Source organism: Fukomys damarensis, unplaced genomic scaffold (assembly GCF_012274545.1).
Source record: "Fukomys damarensis isolate Sample0158 unplaced genomic scaffold, DMR_v1.0_HiC HiC_scaffold_13, whole genome shotgun sequence".
Taxonomy (NCBI): Eukaryota; Metazoa; Chordata; class Mammalia; order Rodentia; family Bathyergidae; genus Fukomys; species Fukomys damarensis.
In genome coordinates, this window is record NW_022900925.1 from 9,220,946 (window position 1) to 9,240,950 (window position 20,005).

At 40.9% G+C, this 20,005-nt stretch overlaps 1 long non-coding RNA gene across 2 annotated transcripts; it reads left to right on the forward strand.

Annotated features, from left to right (window-relative positions):
• The first annotated feature begins 992 nt into the window (after nt 1–992).
• On the forward strand, nt 993–14,529 carry LOC104855881. 2 transcript variants are annotated; one of them, XR_004516943.1, is made up of 5 exons: nt 993–1,388; nt 5,972–8,275; nt 9,180–9,287; nt 11,384–11,411; nt 14,216–14,529. It is a non-coding gene; the product is annotated as an uncharacterized LOC104855881 (long non-coding RNA). The 2 variants fall into 2 exon arrangements; XR_778498.3 differs by lacking the exon at nt 993–1,388 and adding an exon at nt 1,407–1,727.
• Nucleotides 14,530–20,005: the final 5,476 nt, after the last annotated feature.

The window sequence follows — 20,005 nt, forward strand, 5'->3', positions numbered from 1 at the left end:
TTTAAGTAGAATTAGTCTTTCACGTGTGAGGATCAGCTTTTTTAGTAATAGATTTTTTTCTCCCTAACAGTTTGCTGAAATCAGAGCTGATGGGTTTGTTTTTGAAATCAGAGCTGATAGCTTGGTTTTTGCTGCATTAGGAATTGAATCCAGGGCTTCACATCTTCTGAACTCTACATCCCCAGCACTAGGTAGGGTTTTGTTTTCCTCATAGTAAGCAGAAGATTTTGAGAAGATCCACAACAAAAGGTGATTCAGGGCTGGGAATTTGGCTCAGTGGTTCCACTGCCTGCCTCGCAAGCACAAAGACCCAAGTTTGATCCCCGGTACCCCCCCCAAAAGGCAGCTCATTCCTAGGACTTGTCTTTTCCCTAATAGGTTTATGCTGTGGATATAGAGTATATTTTGAAATTTTATTGCATAAAAGTTTGTCACTGGACAAAAAAAAATTGCTCCTGAAATGAGAAGGTGCTGTGACTTGCCAATAGTATCTACACCACTGCTTCATGCTGTTCCTCTAATTGAGTTTCAGGTTCTCTGAACTACCAGTGAGGCCCCTATACTTTTTTACACTGGTTCTGGTGGTGGTTTTAGTCCAAAACCTAGCAAAATTTGGGGTTACAATGTGCATCTAAAGTGTAAACTCTCTAACGTGTGGCATGGCCAGCAGTTGGCAGCTGAACCAGTTACATGAACTTAATGTACTGCTATTACTCTAGGCTGAATGCTGAAGTCGGTTTACAACCTAAAACAGGAAGCATTTATTTTGGCGGGTTTACAACAATCAGGAAAGTGGTAAAGTGACTTGGTTTAGCTAAGAATACACCTATGCCAGCAATATCACTAAATCTGAGAAGTTGACCTGGCTGGGTGCGATCTTCTGGCAGTGCGAGAAGATAAAGGGGTTCCTCAGGGTCTGTTGCGCCGAGGGGTGGGACTTCCGGCTCGGCCTGGCTTCCGGTACGGTGGGCGGGCGGCTGGTAACAGGCGGGGAATGATTAATGGGCAAGAGGCGATGGAGACATACCTGTGGGTACCTGCATGTCCCCTTTCACCTCGGTGTCCTACAAAACCCCCAGGATTTGATGTTCTCTGCACCTTGCCCCGGCTTATCTAGCCATGAGCCGGCCGAGCGCCTGCGGAGCTGGCGGTGGCTGCCGAGGTTGCGGAAACCAGGCCAGGAGGCCACACCGAGGAGACGATGCCGGAACCCGGCCCCCGAAATAAGCGAGTTTCTGTGTTAGGTAGAGTTCGGGGATACTGTGCCAACTAATGTCCCTGCAGTATCATCTAATCCTCCTAGCAATCTGTTGCGATAGATACTGGATTCCCCCTAATAGGGAGAATACTGAAGCCCCGGTAACTTGGCCTTAGGGACACAGTAAACGGTAAGAGGACACCATACTGCTGCAGAGCCTCACGCATAGCGCATAACTGTAAGCCATGTGTTTGACAAACGTCCTTTGAACATCTTTTGTGTTCAATTCTTATCAGTCGTGAGGGGATACAGGTCGGTAGAATCTTCAACCCTTGCCCTTCTAGGTTATATACAGCCAGTTGAATAAAAATGCGAAAAGCAGAATATTCCAATACAGGCTGTTTAGAGGAGAGAAATGTTAATCAGGAGGAGTTGCTTGAATACTTCAAGGACTCATTTGAGGCGACTGTGATTTGGAAGATAGATGGAAGGACAGTCCAGGGCTGGAAAAGCCAAAGCAAACTCACAGGTGGGTAAGGAAGGGAGTAAATATGGATTCCCAGAACCCACTTCTCTAACCAAACTGATTTATCAATTAGCCTAGCAGTACTGGTCACGCCAGAAACCTGACTGATTTGGGGCCACATGTTTCATGTTGCTTTAGAAAAGTTTGAAAACTCAGAAATCTACAGAGCTGAGTGGGCAAGATAAATAAATTAGTAGGTCACTTAATGACTGGGAAACTGGAGACTACAGGTGCCATGCAAGGCAAGATGCTGCCTCTTTAACTCTAGCCATTTGTTCCCAGACAGCAATGTCCTCTGTGTGGCCAAATCTTAATATTTTTCAAGAAAGCCAGAAATCCAGATTTTTATGTGAAATCCCCCAATATGTAAATATAAATAAAATTCAACCAAATAAATGAAAAGAAAGGAAAAAGAAAATCACTGAATGGCCCAACTAAAATAGGTTTGTAAGCCAACTGTGGCCCCTTGGCCATGTGATAGAATTTTATAGTAGAGTTGAGAGCCATCTCATATTAACCCTGAGAAGGTCATGGATCAGGTGTTACTCCTAAAAAATATGTAAGAAGAGTTTGTGTCTCTTGGATCAGCCAAGACCTCCAATTGGTTAAAGACTTAAAAGTTTATGTCTTTTTTAATAAGCTATTTCCAGCCTGTTTTTATTCTTGTTTGCTTGTTTTCTTTTTGCGGAGAAGGAATTTTTCTTTTGTTTTCTTTGGTAGACAAGGAATTAAACCGACGGAGCGCTAAGCTACATCTTCAACCCCTTTTTAAAATTATTTTGAAACGTGGTATCACTAAGTTGCCATGCTATCATCAAATTTACAATCCTCCTGCCTCAGCCTTCTCAATAGCTGGAATTATAGGCATGTGCCATCACACTTGGTTCTCTTTCTTTTGTAGGCTGGAAATAAGATTTTCCCCTCCTGTGGAGTTACACAGGGAAGTGACTCCCAACATGTTGGAGTCAGATGTGCTAAGTTTATGTCTCCCAATACAGAAGAATGGATTTGAGGGTAAAGAAAAAAGTAAGAAAAGATTATTGAGAGAAAGCTCCTGAGAGACAGGAGGAAACCCAAAGTGGGTTGATGCTGAGGCTCTTTGTCAAAGGTATTTTATACAGCAAAATCACAATTTAGGTAGCTATAGATCAAACTACAATCAACCTATAAGATTACAAGTGTTGTCACATAGCTAATATTGACCCAATAGGGAATCAAGCTCATAACAAAGCTATATGGCTAGCATCATTAACTTTTGCTTACCATAACTTCTAACATAGAACAAAGGCATTCTTGGAAAGGGTTGGGAATATGGGTCAGGGTGTTCTGGTCACCCACCTGTGCATTTGATGTATTATCTAGGCTCTCTGGACCAGAGGGTGCTAATTACAGTACAGTCCCAAGATGCTGTTTACTTCTAGGGAGGCTTGCGGGCCTGGCCATCAAATCTCCATCTTGAGGCCTGGCTCTCTTCAGATTCAGCTCAGCCATAATCTTATTGTGTCTCATCTTCTGCAGTGTTTCTGATTGTCTGTTAATTTCTATCTAACTTAGCTGTCTATAACAGAGTTACTTGAAAGGCCTTAAATAACAACCAAAACAGCCACTCAGTTGATGAGTGTTGCGGTTTCAGTGAGGAATCTGACTTTTCTTCCTGGATCCTATTGAATACCTTGCAGTTTAAAATATCTTCACTATATCCATGGATTGGTAAATGTGCATTCCCTGGAAAACAAAGTCCCATATCAGTGGTTAAATGGCACTAAGGGATGAAACAAACTTAAAATTAGTGGTTTTTATTTTTATGTCTTGTACCAGGGATCAAACTCAGGACCTCACGCTTGTGGGACAGGTGGCAGAACCACTGAGCTAAACCCCTGGCCCTTGGTGGTCTTTGTTTGGAGATAGAATCTTGCTATGTAGTCCAGGCTACCCCTGAATTCACTTTGTAGCCCAGGCTGGCTTCAAACTTGTGATCCTCCTGCCTCAGCCTCCTGAGTGCTGGATTTATAGGTATGTACCACCATACCCAGTTTTAAACTGGTTTCTTTATTCCAAGACTTCAGATTCTTTAAAATATCATTTTGAAAAGTAGGGCCTAGTGATGCACACCAGTAATTTCAGTATTCAGGAGCCTGAGGCAAGAGGACTGCTACAAGTTTGAGGCCAGCCTGGGTTACATAGTGAGTTCAAGGCCAACCTGAATTACATTGGGAGACCCTGTCTCCAAAAAAGAAAAAGAAAAATCAATTTGCTGTGAAATCTTTAACCCAGGCTTAATATAAAGAGCATTTAGCAAGAGTTCTGTTTTTTCAATTCTAAAATGCATACTTGTCACCTTTTTGGGTTTAAACATGTCTTGTCAATACATTAATAAGGGTTCTAAGTAATATCTTTTTGATTTTTTTAACTTAATTTTTTTTTTTTTTTTTTTTTTTTTTTTTTTTTTTTTTTTTTTTTTTTTTTTTTTTTTTTTTTTTTTTTTTTTTAGTAGCATCTTAAGGTTAAGAATATTCTATGATAAGGGCTGGGGATTTAGCTCAGCAGTTTGGTAGCCTGCCTCACAAATGCAAGGACTCAAGTTCAATCCCCAGTACCACCCAAATAAATAAATAAATAAATCCTATGATTACACAGTGATGCCGTGGAAGGGAATTTGAAACCTTTCTTTAGTGGAAGACCTTCAGTACCTAGAAGTTGGCTGGGCTTGACCAGGATTATTGCTCAGAGCTTTAAAAATTTTCCATTTTTCTCTTTCTCAAGATTCTGCCTTGCTCAACTGTGTATCTGGGGATCTTCTTTTCTTAAACTTGTTAGGTTGCTGGGATCATCATAAGAACTTTTCCTCTGGCCTTATCTTGTATCTTGGAGTTATTCTAACTAAGGAGTCCTGCTTTAGACACTTGAGTGTCTGTTTCCTTCCTGAGGAATTCTCCAGTTTTGGTGGCATGTACTCCATTTGGGTATCTCTTTTTGGCATAGTAATCTGACATATTTCTACATACAAAAGTGTGATATTTCCATTTCTGGAAACAGATCTTCCTGCCTCTGTTCCAAGCCATCAAGCCTGTACCTAAAAGTGTCTCCCTGCTTTGTAGTACTCAGGTTCATATGAATTGTGTGCTTCATTCTGGAAACATGAGCTCCTGTTTAGGTAGTGTCAAAACAAGCAAGTTTTTTTTGTTTTTTTTTTTTTTTATAGACGTCGCAGGAGGCCCCTTTTGTTTGGTGTAATACTTTCTTCTTAATTCTTCCATGTAATAGTCACATAATCTACATTCAGAGTTGTTGGTGCCTTTATTGCTGGTATCCTCTATCATCTCTGCCTGGTCCTACTAAAGCTACTTCTTAGCCCAAGCCCTGAGACAAAGTGGTTCCTGTGACAGCAGCCAGTATTGTTCCAAGAGGCAAGAACATAATGAGGTTCATACTGAAAACTGAACATATTTGGAAGCCTCTCAGGACTGATACAGGACTGCACAATGTTAGACAGTTGTGAGAACACAGTCCCTCAGGTTAAGTACTCAAAATCTTCATTTATTAATTCTATGTACAATTATCAGGAAAAACCCATCATTTAAAAATATTAGGGTGAGGGGTGGTATAGCCAGCCCACAGTGGAGCCCTATCCTGGTATTCACAGAGCCCAGGTTCAATATCCAGCACTGCAAAAACACAAAAAAAATTAAATCTCTACTGATTTCTTCTTGATTCCCCCAAAGGAAGACACTCTTCAGCCAGGGGAAATTGATGTATGTTGGTTATAGGAAAACTGAAAATACATTCTCTGGTGCTAACTTCCTATCTAAATGTTCACTGTTATTATATGGTGCCCTCTAGCAACATTCTCCCATTTCTATATTTTAGGAGATAGTAAGGGTAAGATATTAGCCTGCCACCTTGGGGATTGCCACTTATCCTCCCTCCTACTTAATTTTTAACAAAGACCAGTTAATTAGGTTTCACTGTATAAAGTAATAATTTCATTATTGTGTCTGCTAATTTCCATTGTGTCTGGAAGTCTAAAATTACTACATGTGAATGATCTTACCAGTTTCACATTCTATTGACACATTCTGGTCTTGAAGGGTCTTGGTTGGCCTTCTGGTTGCTTTATAAAATTCTATTATCCTTCTTCCATGTAATAGTCTTCAAAATTAGATGAAAGAACTAGTGAGGAACTTTGAGGGTAAGTCAGCGGAATATCAGCAAATTTAACTGGATTGTTTTCTTTGTCTCCTTTTTAGGACCCGTCTTTCAGTTCTCCACAGAGAACTAGAAATGATCTACTGGGTGTATCAAATACAAATTAATGAAATGGAAATGGAGATGAGTAGCATGAAAGAAAAATTTCTTACAAGCAGAACAAAGTTAGTAGAAATCGAAAGTTCTAACAGTAAGTTATTTTCCAAAGAAAAGTCATTTCAAACAATAAAGGAAAAACAAACAAACAATAAAGGAAGTCAAAGAAGCTAAGGAAAAGGGGAAGAAGTCATCACGTGATTATCACCTTGCAGCAAAATAATAATGTGATCTCCAAGTGAAGGCTACTTATGGAGAGTGAGATGGAATATGGTTTAATGTACATAAGAGTTGCTTGATATCCTTTACCATACACATCTCGGTATCAGATATGGTGGGCAGACACACATACTTGAGGAGCTCCAAGGAAAATAAGAGAATGTCACCAAAGAAGTCGTGTCTCACATCTGACCCTGCGTAAACCGTGCCACCAGCAAAATCCAGTACCCAAGAGAAGCCTTGCACCCAAGCCCATGACTTTTAAGGATGTGGACTCCAGATGCCAAGTTGAAATACTTGATATGCAGTCAAATGCTGATGGCAAATTCAAGTTTATTTTATATTATCAGGACCACTCAACCAAGCTTATGTTTTATGGCCTTTGAAGACCAAACAGGCTAATGAGGTAGTCAGTATTTTGTTGACTATTTTCACAATTCTTGACAGTGTGTTAGGTTCTGACAATGACCTAGAGTTCACAAACCAACTTGTTAATGGGCTCAATGAAGTATGGCTGGACCTTAAGATTGTCTCTAACTACCACCCTTCCCAAGACCAGAGCTCCCTGGAACAAGCAAGACATGATGTGAAGAACATGATAAATACGTTAATGCAAAGTAACCACTCATGTCACTGGGCTGAAGGCCCACGATTCCACGATTCATGCAGATGGTGAGGAATCAGGCCTTTGATTTCCCTCCTTGCAAAGTCCACATGAGGCAGTGTTTGGTTGTAAAGCCAAATTTGGGCTACATTCTTCAAACTTGCCCTGAAACTGTGGCCATTCTACAAACAGGAAGAACTAGAAGTTGCAGAAGAACAGCTAGAAAACAGCTTGGAATCAGGCAGGAAGAAAGGGCTGAGACTGGAGCAGACAGATCTGATACTGAAGAAAACACTGATGCTACCTCTCCTGAAGCTACAGAACCTAGCACCTCACAGGAAGCCCTGGATCTCCTCTGCTGGTGAACAGAGACACCTGCTTGGGTGGACACTTTTTGGGTATCTTTCTGAGCATTATACTGTCATCTGAGAACTGTTGGTAAAGGCCCCAGGGCAGTGGAAGGAAGGCCGCACTTTCCTGGCAAGTTATACATGGTAATCCCTGCTCAGAAGAGAAAAACAAATCTAATCTTTATATTTGTTCCTAGAGCTGTTGTAACAAATGACCACAAACTTGGTGGTTTAAAACCACAGACATATGTTCTGGGACCAGAAATATGAAATCAAGGTGTCTTCAGAGTCGGTTCCTCCTGGAGGCTCCGATAGTAACTCCATTCCATGCCTTTCTCTTTTCTCTGGTGGCTGCTAGCCATCCTTAGTGTTCCTTGGCTTGTAATAGCATAAATCCAGTCTCTATCTTCACATGGTCTTCTCCCTAATGTCAGTGTGTATATTCTCCTTTTCAGTTTCTTATAAGTACACCATTGGATAGCATGTCATTGGGTTTAGGGCCAACCCTAATCAAGGATGATCTCAATTGATGTCCTTACTTTCATGACATCTGCAAAGACGTTTTCAAGTGAGGTCACTTTCACAGGTACTAGGGCCTATCTTTTGGGGAGACACCATTCTATAGTCAATAGGAGACTGTGATTGTCTGAAAACAAAAACTGATGGGGTCTTAAGCATGAGAGAACTGGTGGGACTGCCCTACATATATTTAGCATATGGTCCTGTGCCTCAGGCACATCTCCCACAAGATGGAATCATCAGAGGAATTGGCCTCCTCACCAGCTGGGCTCTATTTTGTGCTTCAAGAGAAGCCATTCATACCATCCCTGCTCTCGAGTGTGTGCACAGGAAATTGTGTGTCACCTGAAACATGTAAAAGTAGGTCAGGATAAGGCATGGCTGGAATTTATGTCTGAGTCTACCATTTATCTATGCCTCAAGCATATAAAAGCATGCTGTGTTCCTGGCACAGGACAGTTTATTCCAGGAAGTAACCAATAGGGAAACAGCCAAGGTCTCTGGAGCAAAACACAAGAGTTGGCCTGAAGTCACTGCTTTGACCAAAGAGGGATGGGGTAAGTCCAATCTGAGCTGCAGCTCAGTCTAAGGATGACTGACCCAGCCTATGGAAAGAAAAATGCCAGGGATTTGTTACTGTTGTGTTCCCAAAAAGAGGGTGCCAAGCCCATAGAAGGTGTTCAGTGAGTTGAATGAATGTGATTCTGCAAAGATACTCACAGGGAAAGAGAAGGGGCCTTGATCTTTTATTCACACAGGTCTCCTTTCTGAATCTTCCAGAACCGTTGGAAACCATTCTGATTGCCCCCAATGCCATTTTCCTCTATTGGGGACAACATAGTAGAGTTGCATATGAAGGGGCTTTTTCCATAAACATGATGTTCTACAGTGTACCTTGTCAGATGCTAGCAGATCCTGTCTTTTATGTAAGAGTTGGAGACTTCTGTTTGTTGCCATTATTTTTTTTTTCCTTTTTGTGCCACTGGGAATTAAACCCTTCACATTGAGCTATACCCTCAGCTCTTTTTATTTCATTTTAATTTTTTCAAGACAGAGTCTTGCTGTGTATTCCAGCTTTGAGTTCAGTGGCTTAGGCTTAGCCTGAAACTTGTTACAATCCTCCTACCTCAACCTCTAGAATGCTGGGATTACAAGTGTACACCCCCACACCCAGTCCTTTTCATTTTGTTTATTTTGAGACATGGCCTGGCTAAATTACTCAGATGGGACTTGAATTCGTGATCTTCCTACCTCAGCCTCCCAGAGGGTTGGGATCATAAACCTGTGCCTCCAGGTCCAAGTGTTAAAATGTTGGAAAGGATCCAGGGAAGCTGCATCATTTTTAGATAAGAGATGACATCACTTCCCGACTTGTTTAGGAGGCCCAAAGTCTTGCTCTGTTCTTGGTCTAACACCTTACTTTCCATTCTCTTTCCAACCTATTGTCCTTTTTGTATTTAGCCTCGTAGGACCTGGGGGGCCCGGCTTGAAAAAGGATGTTAGCATCCCCTCCCTTCTGCTGACTTACCTCCTTTTGTAGCGACCTGGCGCCACCTCACCAACTCGTGGGTGAGTTATTATGCTTTTTTTTCTTTCCTAGGAGGTTTTCAGGCCCTGCTGTGCTTGTTGGCGTCTTCATGTTTACAGTGGAAAAAAATGGGAGGTGGATTCCCAGGTGCAGTCTGGCCTTGTACTGTACTGTCTTTTTCAGCATCTGGAAGAGAGGTCACCAACTGGTGCACCACAGGCTGCTCTCAGCTTGCAAATATTCTGCACATAATTTTTCTATTTAAAAAGTTAATTTCCAGCACTTTAAAATCTGAAGATTTCATATAAAAATCTTGGTTGTCAGCCGGGCATGGTGGCACACACCTGCAATTCCAGCACTTGAGAGGCTGAGGCAGGAGGATCATAGTGAGTTTGAGGCCAGCCTGAGCTACATGCAAGAGCCTGTCTCAAGAAACAAAACACAAACAAAAAATCTGGCTATCTGACATTTTTTGGAGATGAGAAAGAAATGTCCCACATTTGTGCAGGGCAGCAAATGACAGGAGACAGCCCATGCATGCTTTCTCCAGCTGCCTGCCATCTGGGCCACTCAATACATGCATGTGTTTCTCTGGCCCACTGCTCAAAAAAGGCTAGGAACAGACCCATGTATGTCTAGGAACTTAGAGTAAAAGTGACATTCTAGATTAGTAGGAAGACTTGAATTCAATTAATGATGCTTATCAATTGGCTCTCCATCTGGAACAGCATGAACTTGGGTCTCTAAACTTTTTTTCTTGGTGGCAGGAGGAGATAGGGTCTTGCCATGTAGTTCAGGTGAGGTTTGGACTCACTGTGTAGCCCAGGCTGGCCTGGAATTCTCAACAGTCCTCCTGCCTCAGCCTCCCAAGTGCTAGGATTACAGGCGTGCACCACCATACCCAGCCTCTAAACTTTTTATTTAAGATAAAACAAAAAATGTTGTGGAAAATAGATTTTTTCAATCTTGGAATGGAAAAAGCATTCCTTAAAAATATACAGAATAGGGCCAGGGATTTAGCTCAGTGGTTCTGGCGCCTGCCTTGCAAGTGTAATGACCTAAATTCGATCCCCAGTACAAAAAAAAAATTAAAAAAAAAAAAAATATATATATATATACACATACAGAATTTAGAATCCATGCAAGATTGATACACTTGCCAGGTCTTTAGCTTAGTGGTCCCACCACCTGCCTTGCAAGCGCAAGGACCCAAATTCAATCCCCGATCAAAAAAAAAAAATATATGAATACACTTGACTACATAAAAATATCTATGGAAAATAATACCATTTTTATTTATTTTATTTTTAATAATACTATTTTTAAAGGTAAACTGACAGATTGAGAGAAAAATCTTCGCAATAGATATAAAATACTGAGTTTTGTTTTCCCCCAGTTCTGGAGGTCAAATCCAGGGCCTTGCACATTCTAAACAAGCACTCTACCATTGAGCTATACCCCTAGCCCCAAGATGCCTAATTTTAAAAGAAGCACCTATAAGTTAATAATAATGAAAATGAACAGCTGGGCATCTAATGCAAGCCTGTAATCCTAGCACTTGGGAGGCTGAGGCTAAGGGTCACCACAAGTTCAAGGCCAACCTGGGCTACATAGTGAAATGAAGACCAGCCTGATCTACATAGCAAGACACTGTCTAAATCAAACAAAACAAAAACTAATGACAGAAGAAAAATAAATGCCTAGTTATGCTAATGTGCCCATTTGCACCTATGGTGTACTGGAAAAAGCACTGTATTTATAATCAAATTATGGCTGTCTGATGAAACAGATTTGGTTATTTTAAATTTTTAAAAAAATGTTTGCTGTCATGCATGTAAGGAGAAAAGAAAGTGCCAGTGGTTCTGTCCTATTTTCGCAGCTGCTGTTTCTGTTTTGTTTCTTTGCTGGCACTGGAGATTGAACCCAGGGCCTTTGCATTGAACTACATCCCGTGCCCATTTTGTTTTTTATTTTGAGACAGGCTCTTCCTGAGCTGGGCTCAAGTTTTCAATCCCCCTGTCTCCCAGAGTGCTGGGGTTACGGGTGTGCTACCACCCCTTGCTCTATTAATTTTCTGAGGCTGGCATAAGTACCCCACACTGAATGGCTTAACAAATAGAAATTTATTGTCTTGCAGCTCTGGAGACCAGAAATCTGCAATCAAGGTATAAGAAGCATTTTCCTTCCTCTGTGCGTGTGTGTGTGTGTATGTGTGTGTGTGTATGTGTGTGTGTGTGTGTGTGTGTGTGTGTGTTTACTGGGGATTGAACTCAGGACCTTGCACTTGTGAGGCAGGCACACTGCCACTGAGCTAAATCCCAGGCAGGGTTTTCCTTCTGAGAGCTGTGAGGGATGGTCAGTTCCTTCCCTCTTGCCTTGCTTCTGGTACTCTCAGATGTTCCTTGTAAATGGCATTCTCCTGTGTCTTTACATCATCTCCCTTCGGTGTGTCTCTGTGTCCAAATGCCTTGTTTTCATAAGGATATCACTTAATGACCACCTTAAAACCTCATTTTATCTAGATCGTCTACAAAGACCCTGTTTCCAGATAAGATCCCTTTCAAAGTACTGGGGGATTAGGACTTCAGCATCTTTTGGAGGCCCACAATTCACCTGACAGCAGCAACCAAACAGAATGAGTGTTTTGATAATTTTATAAGACATAACAGCAATTTATAAGTCCTGGGAGACCAAAAAAAAAAAACCTCCATTCAAATAATTAAAAAATAAAAATTTGTGACAGAAAACAGGGTAAATTGATATTGGTTACAAACATATCTATTTTGCACAAGAGAAGCAAACTGATATTCTTGAGAGAGATTTTCACTTACTACCTATCCAGCCAAATTATTTGGCCTAGTTTTATAATGCAGTGGTGTCTCTCCCTCCAAGTGTAAGGAAATGTTACCCTAACTTTCTGAGGAAAATAAAAATTTGTGACAGAAAACAGGGTAAATTGATATTGGTTACAAACATATCTATTTTGCACAAGAGAAGCAAACTGATATTCTTGAGAGAGATTTTCACTTACTACCTATCCAGCCAAATTATTTGGCCTAGTTTTATAATGCAGTGGTGTCTCTCCCTCCAAGTGTAAGGAAATGTTACCCTAACTTTCTGAGGCTTAATTATGAAGATTTGCGTTTTTAGTTAGCACTGAAAAGGAAAGGGCAGGGAAAACACCTGAGAAGTTCAGACTCACACTCTTCCTTCCAAATTATCTTGCGTGATTTTTGGTGCAACATATTGTTAAAGCACGGTATGCCAAAGTCCAGGTTCAAGGGCTGAGTGAGCCAGTTACTTATGTCCAGTTCCTTTAATCATTTTAGAGCTTGTGGCTTTGGGTTATAGTTTTTCCTGTTTGTATTTGCAATACTGGCTTTAAACAAGGGCTTCACAAATGTTAGGCAAATGCTCTACCACTAGGACACACCACCAGCCCTATTCATTCATTCATTCATTCTTGGGGAAGGGTCTTGCTGAGTTGCCCAGGCTGGTCTCAAACTTCATAGCCTCCTGCCTCCGTTTTCTGAGGTGCTGGGATTATAGGTGAGTGTGCCGCTTTGCCCAGCAGCTTGTAGAATTTTAAAGGAGAAATTTTTGCTGTTTAAAAGAATATTTTAATAGATCTTTCTATTGGTTTTTAAAAAAGCTTTTCCAAAGTTTATTTGAATCCTGAGGTGGTTTCAAAAAAACCAAGAGCTCTCCCAGGGTTCTCATGCAGAAAATTATCTGACAGAATAAATTTGTTCCAGAGTCTTCTGAATTTTGTTCAGAATTATTTCCCTTTAAACTTATTTCACTCAGTTTGTTTTTTAGCTCCTTGTTCATTTTTATTTTTGTTATCTAGATACTAATCTTTGTTTGCCCAAGTTTTGATATTTTTTCCCCTACAGTTAATTACCCCAGATGGTCAACTCTTCTGTTTTCCAAGCAAACAAAGTAGACAGGAAATGTGAGCTTCCTGAGAAAACTCTTTTTTGTTTTAATATGAGGTTTTGCCTTTAGAAGCTTATTTATCTTATGCCTGTTTTTCTTACTTGTGATGTTTGCAGGTTGGATTAAATTAGATTTTCCCTTTTCCATTTAAAATTTGCTCCTGATAGTTATTTTTCTTGCATTTGTAAAATCTTTTTATTTTATTTCATTTGAGTGGCTACATTCTCTCTGTAGACCAGATCCTTTATCAGAACCATGTCTGCACACCTGGATGGTTGGTAGGACTTCATTTCACACTTAGACAGCTCCCGTACATCACAGGGTTGGTGTTTAGCACCTGATGCATCTTTCTTTCTTCCCTCTGGCTCTTGCACAGATGGATCACTCCTAATTTTGGGGAATCATTCAATGACCACTTTTGCCTCTCTCCTCCTCAGTCCACCTCAACACTGAATTGCTGTTCTTTGAAGGACATCACCACTGACTCTCTTTCACCTTTCTTCCCAGGAGTTCAGGGAAAGAGCCATCTTAAATGTAGAGACCACTATGATCTTGCTTAACATATAACCCAGGTCACTTGTAATAACACAAGTGCCCTCCAGTCCTGCCCCTGTCTTCTTTGCTCCTTGTGGACTCAGAGAACCCACCCAGACACATGGAAGATGCCACCCTTCCAATTTCCAAATGCAGGTGCCGTCTGTTTGAGGAAAGGCCCCCTGAAGCCCATCCTTAACCTAGACTTTTCCTCCTCCTGCTCTTTCTTACCTGCTCCCTTCTCTTGCTCATCCATTTAATTCAACCATTCAACATTTATGAGCATCAGCTATATGCTAGGCTTGTGCCCGTCTTTGGAGGTACCAACAAATCAAGAGATGCTAAGTACAGAAATGTGAACACAAAACTAAAACTTCTAAATCTATAAAGATGTGCATGGGGGAGGATCCCCACAAAGGCCACTAAAGCTGAAATTGGGAGGATTGTTTGCACTTCTCTGATGAACATTCTTTGCTGTGCTTTCTCTGCACTACAGGATTTCTTGCAGAGGAGATAACATTGACAGGCTCTTCAGTGGAGAACCCTGACAGATGCCACCTTAACCCAGTAGTCAAAGCTAACAGCCCAAGTACAGCGATAACACCTGCTGCCCCCGACATGTTATGATGCATTGAGAAGAACACAGCAACATTTGTGTGATGTTTCTACCCAAAATATATTATTGCATCTTCTGAAGAAGCAACAACACAGATTGAGTGGCATCCTACAAAATAACTGGTCGCCACTCTTTTAAAAAGTCAATATTATGTGGGCCGGGGATTTAGCTCAGCGGTTCGGTGGCCTGCCTCACAAGCGCAAGGACCCGAGTTCAATCCCCGGTACCGAAAAAAAGAAAAAAAAATTAACATTAACTGGGTGTGGTAGCACATGCCTGTAATCCCAGAATTCGGGAGGCTGAGGCAGGAGGATCTCTGTGAGTTCGAGACCAGCCTGGGCTACATAGTGAGTTCCAGGGCAGTCTCAACTACACAGTGAGACGCTGTCTCAAAAAAACCAAGAAAAAAAAGTCAATATTATGAAAGACAAAGATGAAGAAGCTGTTCCAACTGAAGTAGAATAAAGAGACACAGCAAGTGAATGCATTGCATAACACAAGATCTTCTTTTGTTATAAAGAGATGCACTGGGACTGACTACTGTCTGAAGATTAGAGCGTTGTAGCAGTGTTAATTTTCCAATCTTGAGAATTTACTGGAGTTATATGACCATGTTTTTAGGAAATAAAAGTTGGCATATGTTAGGATAAAGGAGCATCATGTCTGAAAATTAATCTCAAATGGTACTGAGAAAAAAAATGTGTTAGAGGAAGAAATAAAGGAAATCGCAGTAAAGAGTTAACATTTTAGGAATGTGGGTGAAAAGTATACAAGAATTCTTTGTATTATTCACACAACTTACAGTTCTGTTAGTCTGAACTTAAAAAAGTTTAAAAACACACAGTGGGGTCTAGTGAAAAAAATAAAAAAGATATCTTTGAATATGGGAATACATAGTAACTTGCTGCTTGTTCTCTGGCCAGCAGAAGAGCAGGATTCATGTGAGTAAGAATAAACCTGTGTTTAAGCCCTGGCTTCCCCCATGTAGCAGACCCAAAAAAGACGATTCATGGCTCGGTGTGAGATTTCAGTTCATTTGGCTAAATATCCAGGCGTGTGACTTTGAATCATATGGTAGGGGTATATTTAATTTTGAAGAAATTGTCACCCTGTGTTCTCCAGTGGGTATACCATTTTGCATTCCCACCAACAATGAACGAGACTTCCTATTCCTCCATACCCTTGCCAGCCTTTGTTATTAACAGTGTTTTGGATTTTAACTATTCTAGTGTAGTGGTACCTCATTATTCCAACTAACAGTTCTCTCAGGAGAGCTGAACATTTTCTCATATAACTACTTGCCACCTCTACATCATCTTTGATGAGATACCTATTCAGGTCTTCTGAGTTTGTTTTTGTTTTTATTTTTGTTTTTTCCAGTACTGAGCATAGAAGCGAGGGCCTCACATGTGCTAGACAAGTTGTCTACCACTTAGCTGCATCTCTAGCCCTCTTCAGAGTATTTTTAAATTGGGTTGTTCATTTTCTTATTGTTATGCTTTAAGAGTTTCTTACATTTGGGATAACAGTCCTCTATCAGACAGATGTTTTTCAAGTATTTTATCCTGGTGGGTATTTTGACTTCTCATATCCTTGAGACACTTGGTTTTTACTCATCTTTATATTCTCTGTCTCTGCTCTGGACAACTAATTTGCTAGAGCTAGATCTACAGATTTCAAAGGCCCTCAGGAGTTAAAAAGAAAAAGGCATCCGGGTGTGCTGTGAGCCACCTGTCATCCTGTACTCAGAAGGCTAAGACAGGAGGATTGCCAGCCTGGGCAACTTAGTGAGACCATGTCTAAAAAAAAGGAGGAGGAGGAGGAGAGAAGGAGAAAAAGACCGGATGTGGTGGCACATGCCTGTAATCCCAGTACTGGGGAAGCTGAGGCAGGGGGATTGCCATGAGTTTGAGGGCAGCCTGGGCTACATGGTGAGTTCAAGGCCAGCCTGAGCTGTATAACGAGACCTTGTCTCAGAAAAAAAAAAAAAAAAAAAAAAAAAAAAAAAAAAAAAAAAAAAAAAAAACTTTTTTCAAGATAGTTGAGTGTTGTGAAAATCAGCATGCCAAGCAGTGAGTCTGTTTAGAAAACTGAATAGATGTAAAGCATGTTTTTTTAAGATATTAGATCAAAGAGTGTTAAGGTTTAAATCTAAAATATCTTTCCAAGTCTCATGTGTTCAAAAGTGGGGCTTTTGAGAGGTGACTGGGTTTGGGGGTGCTGTAGTCACCAGTGGATTATCTTTTGATAGGCTCCAGTTCAGTGAGCAAGTGGGCCCAACTGGAGATGGGCCACCAGGGTGTGACTTGGAATGGGTATATTCTTTTTTTTTTTTCTTTTGAGACAGGTTCTTGCTATGTAGCCTAGACTGCCCTCAAACTCACAGTGACCCTCTTGGCTCAGCTTCCTGGGATTGCAGGCGTGCACCACCACACCCAGCTTAATATTTCTTTATGTATTGACTTCATTAATTTATTATTTCCTTGTGGAATGTTACAAGCCTTCTCAAGCCTTGATGTCTCACTGTCATTCTCATCAAGATCTTCAAGTCCAGCTATGTGTATGTGTATTGGAGTTGTCTTTGTAAATAAAGTAGAACATTTTCAGTAAATCTTTCTTCTTTTTTGCCAAAGAACAGGGATAGTTTTAGTTATGCTAATGTTATAAACAAGCCTAAATTTAGGAGCCAAAACAACCCGGTTAAATTCACACTCCGGATGGCATTTACTACATGAGTTGGTCTACTCAGATTGCAATAATAAAACTCCACTGAGTGGCTTAAACAACAGACTTAATTTTCCTAGTTCTGAAGGCAAGCAGTCCAAGACCAAGTTTCCGGCCAAGTCACTTTCTGGGGAGGGCATTTCCTGACTTGAAAACAGCTGCTATCTATTTATGTCCACAAGTAGCCTTTCCTTGGTGCATATTGGAGTGTGTGGGGAGGGTGGGTGTTTAACATTTCCTCTTGGAAGAACACGAGTCCCATTGATCAGGACCTTATTCTAATGACCTAACTGTAACTAACGTTGCTAATGGCCCTATTTCCTAATACCATATTTGGGCTTCGACATATAAGCTTCCCCAACACAGCTCAGTCAATAGTACGACCTAGTCATCCAAGGATCAGCTACGGCTCTCTTCCATATCTCCTCCTCCTAACACCTGGAGCAACAGATCAGCACCTATCTTAAATATTGTTTACTGCGGCAGAGAGAATTCACAGTGGCCATAAAATGCTCTGGCCCAAAATCAGAAGTATGGCTTTATATGTTGGCCAGAACTAGTCACAGGGACCCGCACAAGCTCAAGAGAGCCAGAAGTTGCAATCTTAGCACATTCCTGGATGGCAGAAAGCTGGAAATATTTGGTGAACAGTATTAGTGACTACCACAAGAGAATAAATGGCACTAGTGAATCTAGTGGACTCTTTTGCCTAAAATTATATATAAGGTTTCATAAAAAAATGAATTTTGAATTTTTAAAATTTATTACAGTAAAAAACACATTGACATTAATCCCCCTCAAAATACTCCCTCTCATTTAAACATATTTATTCCATAATTCTTGCCACTGTCTGAAGCAGTTTTGGAAATCCTCTTTCATGAGTGTCTTTAGTTATGCTGTTATTGCTGCCTCATTGTTCTTTTTATTTGTTTGTTTGTTTGTTTGTTTGTTTGAGACAGGGTCTTGCTACACAGTTCAGGCTAGCCTTGAACTCATTAAGTAGTTCAGGCTGGCCTCAAACTTGTGGCAGTCCTCCTGCCTCAGCCTCTGAGTGCTAGGATTATAGGCATAAACCACCATGCCCAGCTCTGCCTCATTATTCTGAATTGATTCAAAATTTTTACCTTTAATGGTCATTTTGACTTTGGAAAAGCACACACAGCAATATTTTATGAGCCAGCCTTTCTTCTGGATGACAGTCGGCAGCAGGATTCACCATGTTTGATCCTACCTTGTAAGACATTTACAAAAGAGGACTTCTAGAACTACTTCAGAAAGTAGCAACAACAATGGGATAAGTATGTTTGAAGTGAGGGGGAAGGTTAAAGGCAATGTTTTCAAAAATGTAAATAGTCATATATTTTTTTAAAAATTTTTAGTCATTGTATATTTTGATCACATTTCATGTATGAGAATTATGCACCAATGTTTGTAACAGCAATATTCACAATGACCAAAAAGTGGAAAAACACACAAGCTTCCATCAGTTCATGAAGAAACAAATGAAATGTGCTATATACATATAATATTACTGAGCTTTAAACATGAGGCAGGTGTAGTGTTGCACAAACCAAGTTATGCAGGTGTCTTAGTTACTCTTCTCATTGCCAGGACAAAACACCTGATACAAGTTAAAGGAGGAAAGGTTCGCTTCAGCTCACAGCATATAGAATTTTCAGTCTATAGTTGGCTCCCTCCAAGGCAGGATGGCATAGCAGAGGAACACCACATAAGGGAAGCAGCAGGCAGGAAGTGGCAGCAGCAAGCAGAAGCAAGCCTGCCTTTCCCTTTTTGTCCCATCCAGGCTACAAGCCTTTTAGGTGGTGCCACTCTCCACCCAGGGTGGGCTTGCACCTTCAGTAAGTACATTCAGCCACACCCAGAACCATGCTAATTCCATGCTAATTGATTAATTTAATATCACATTCCCTTAATCCTAAAATCACATGCCACAGATCTAACAAGCTGCAAATTGCCCCATCTATGAGTGCATGAGGCTTTCGGGGGACATCTAGATACAAACCATAACAGCAGGGACAGGAGGTTTGAAAGTCAAAGGCCAGCATGAGCAGGCGGCAAAACCACTGAGCTAAATTCCTGGCCCTCTCATTTCATACTTTAATTCTGTCCCTGAGTCTTTCTTCCTGCCTTGCACCATGGCACCAAGAAGATGATCAGGATCTGCTGAGGGGGTCTCCGATAATGTATGGTATGATAATGGTGGTACATGCCTATAATTCCAGTACTTGGGAGGCTGAGGCAGGAGGATCACTGTGAATTGGTGGCCAGCCTGGGCTACATGGTGAGTTCAAGGCCAGTCTGAACTACAAAATGAGACCATGTCTCAAAAAACAAAACACTATAGTGTCTTAGTTTCTTTTGTCTCAATGCTGAGACAAAATAGTGGACATGAAAAGTTAAAGGGGAAAAGGTTCATTTAGCTCACAGTTTGTAGAGGTTTCAGTCCATAATCTTCTGGCTCCAAGGCAGGCTAGCATGGCAGACAAGCATTGCAGAGGAGAAACAACAGTTCATGGCAGGCAGAAGGTAGCAAAGCAAGAAATAAAACAAGCCCCTTTCTGTCCCTTATACTGTAGCCATGCTATTGGGATTAGGGCCGTGCCAAACCAGTCAGCCAGCTAATTTGGTAATTACCCACCCTTAATCCTAGCATTGCACCATGAATCAATCACACACTTTAGATTCAGCTACCTCTGAAAAAGCCCCACCTACAATTGCTTGAGGCTTTGAGGGTACATCTAGACCCAAGCCATAACACATAGTAAATACATAAATCAGCAACAGTTGTTATTATCAAGTCTTATGTACATACCTAATTATTTTTAAGTAACTTGCAGCTCAGTAGGTTTGTTTATATCACAGTGAGTACAAACATGTAATGTTTTACATGATGACACCTATGGCATGACTAGGACATAGAAATTT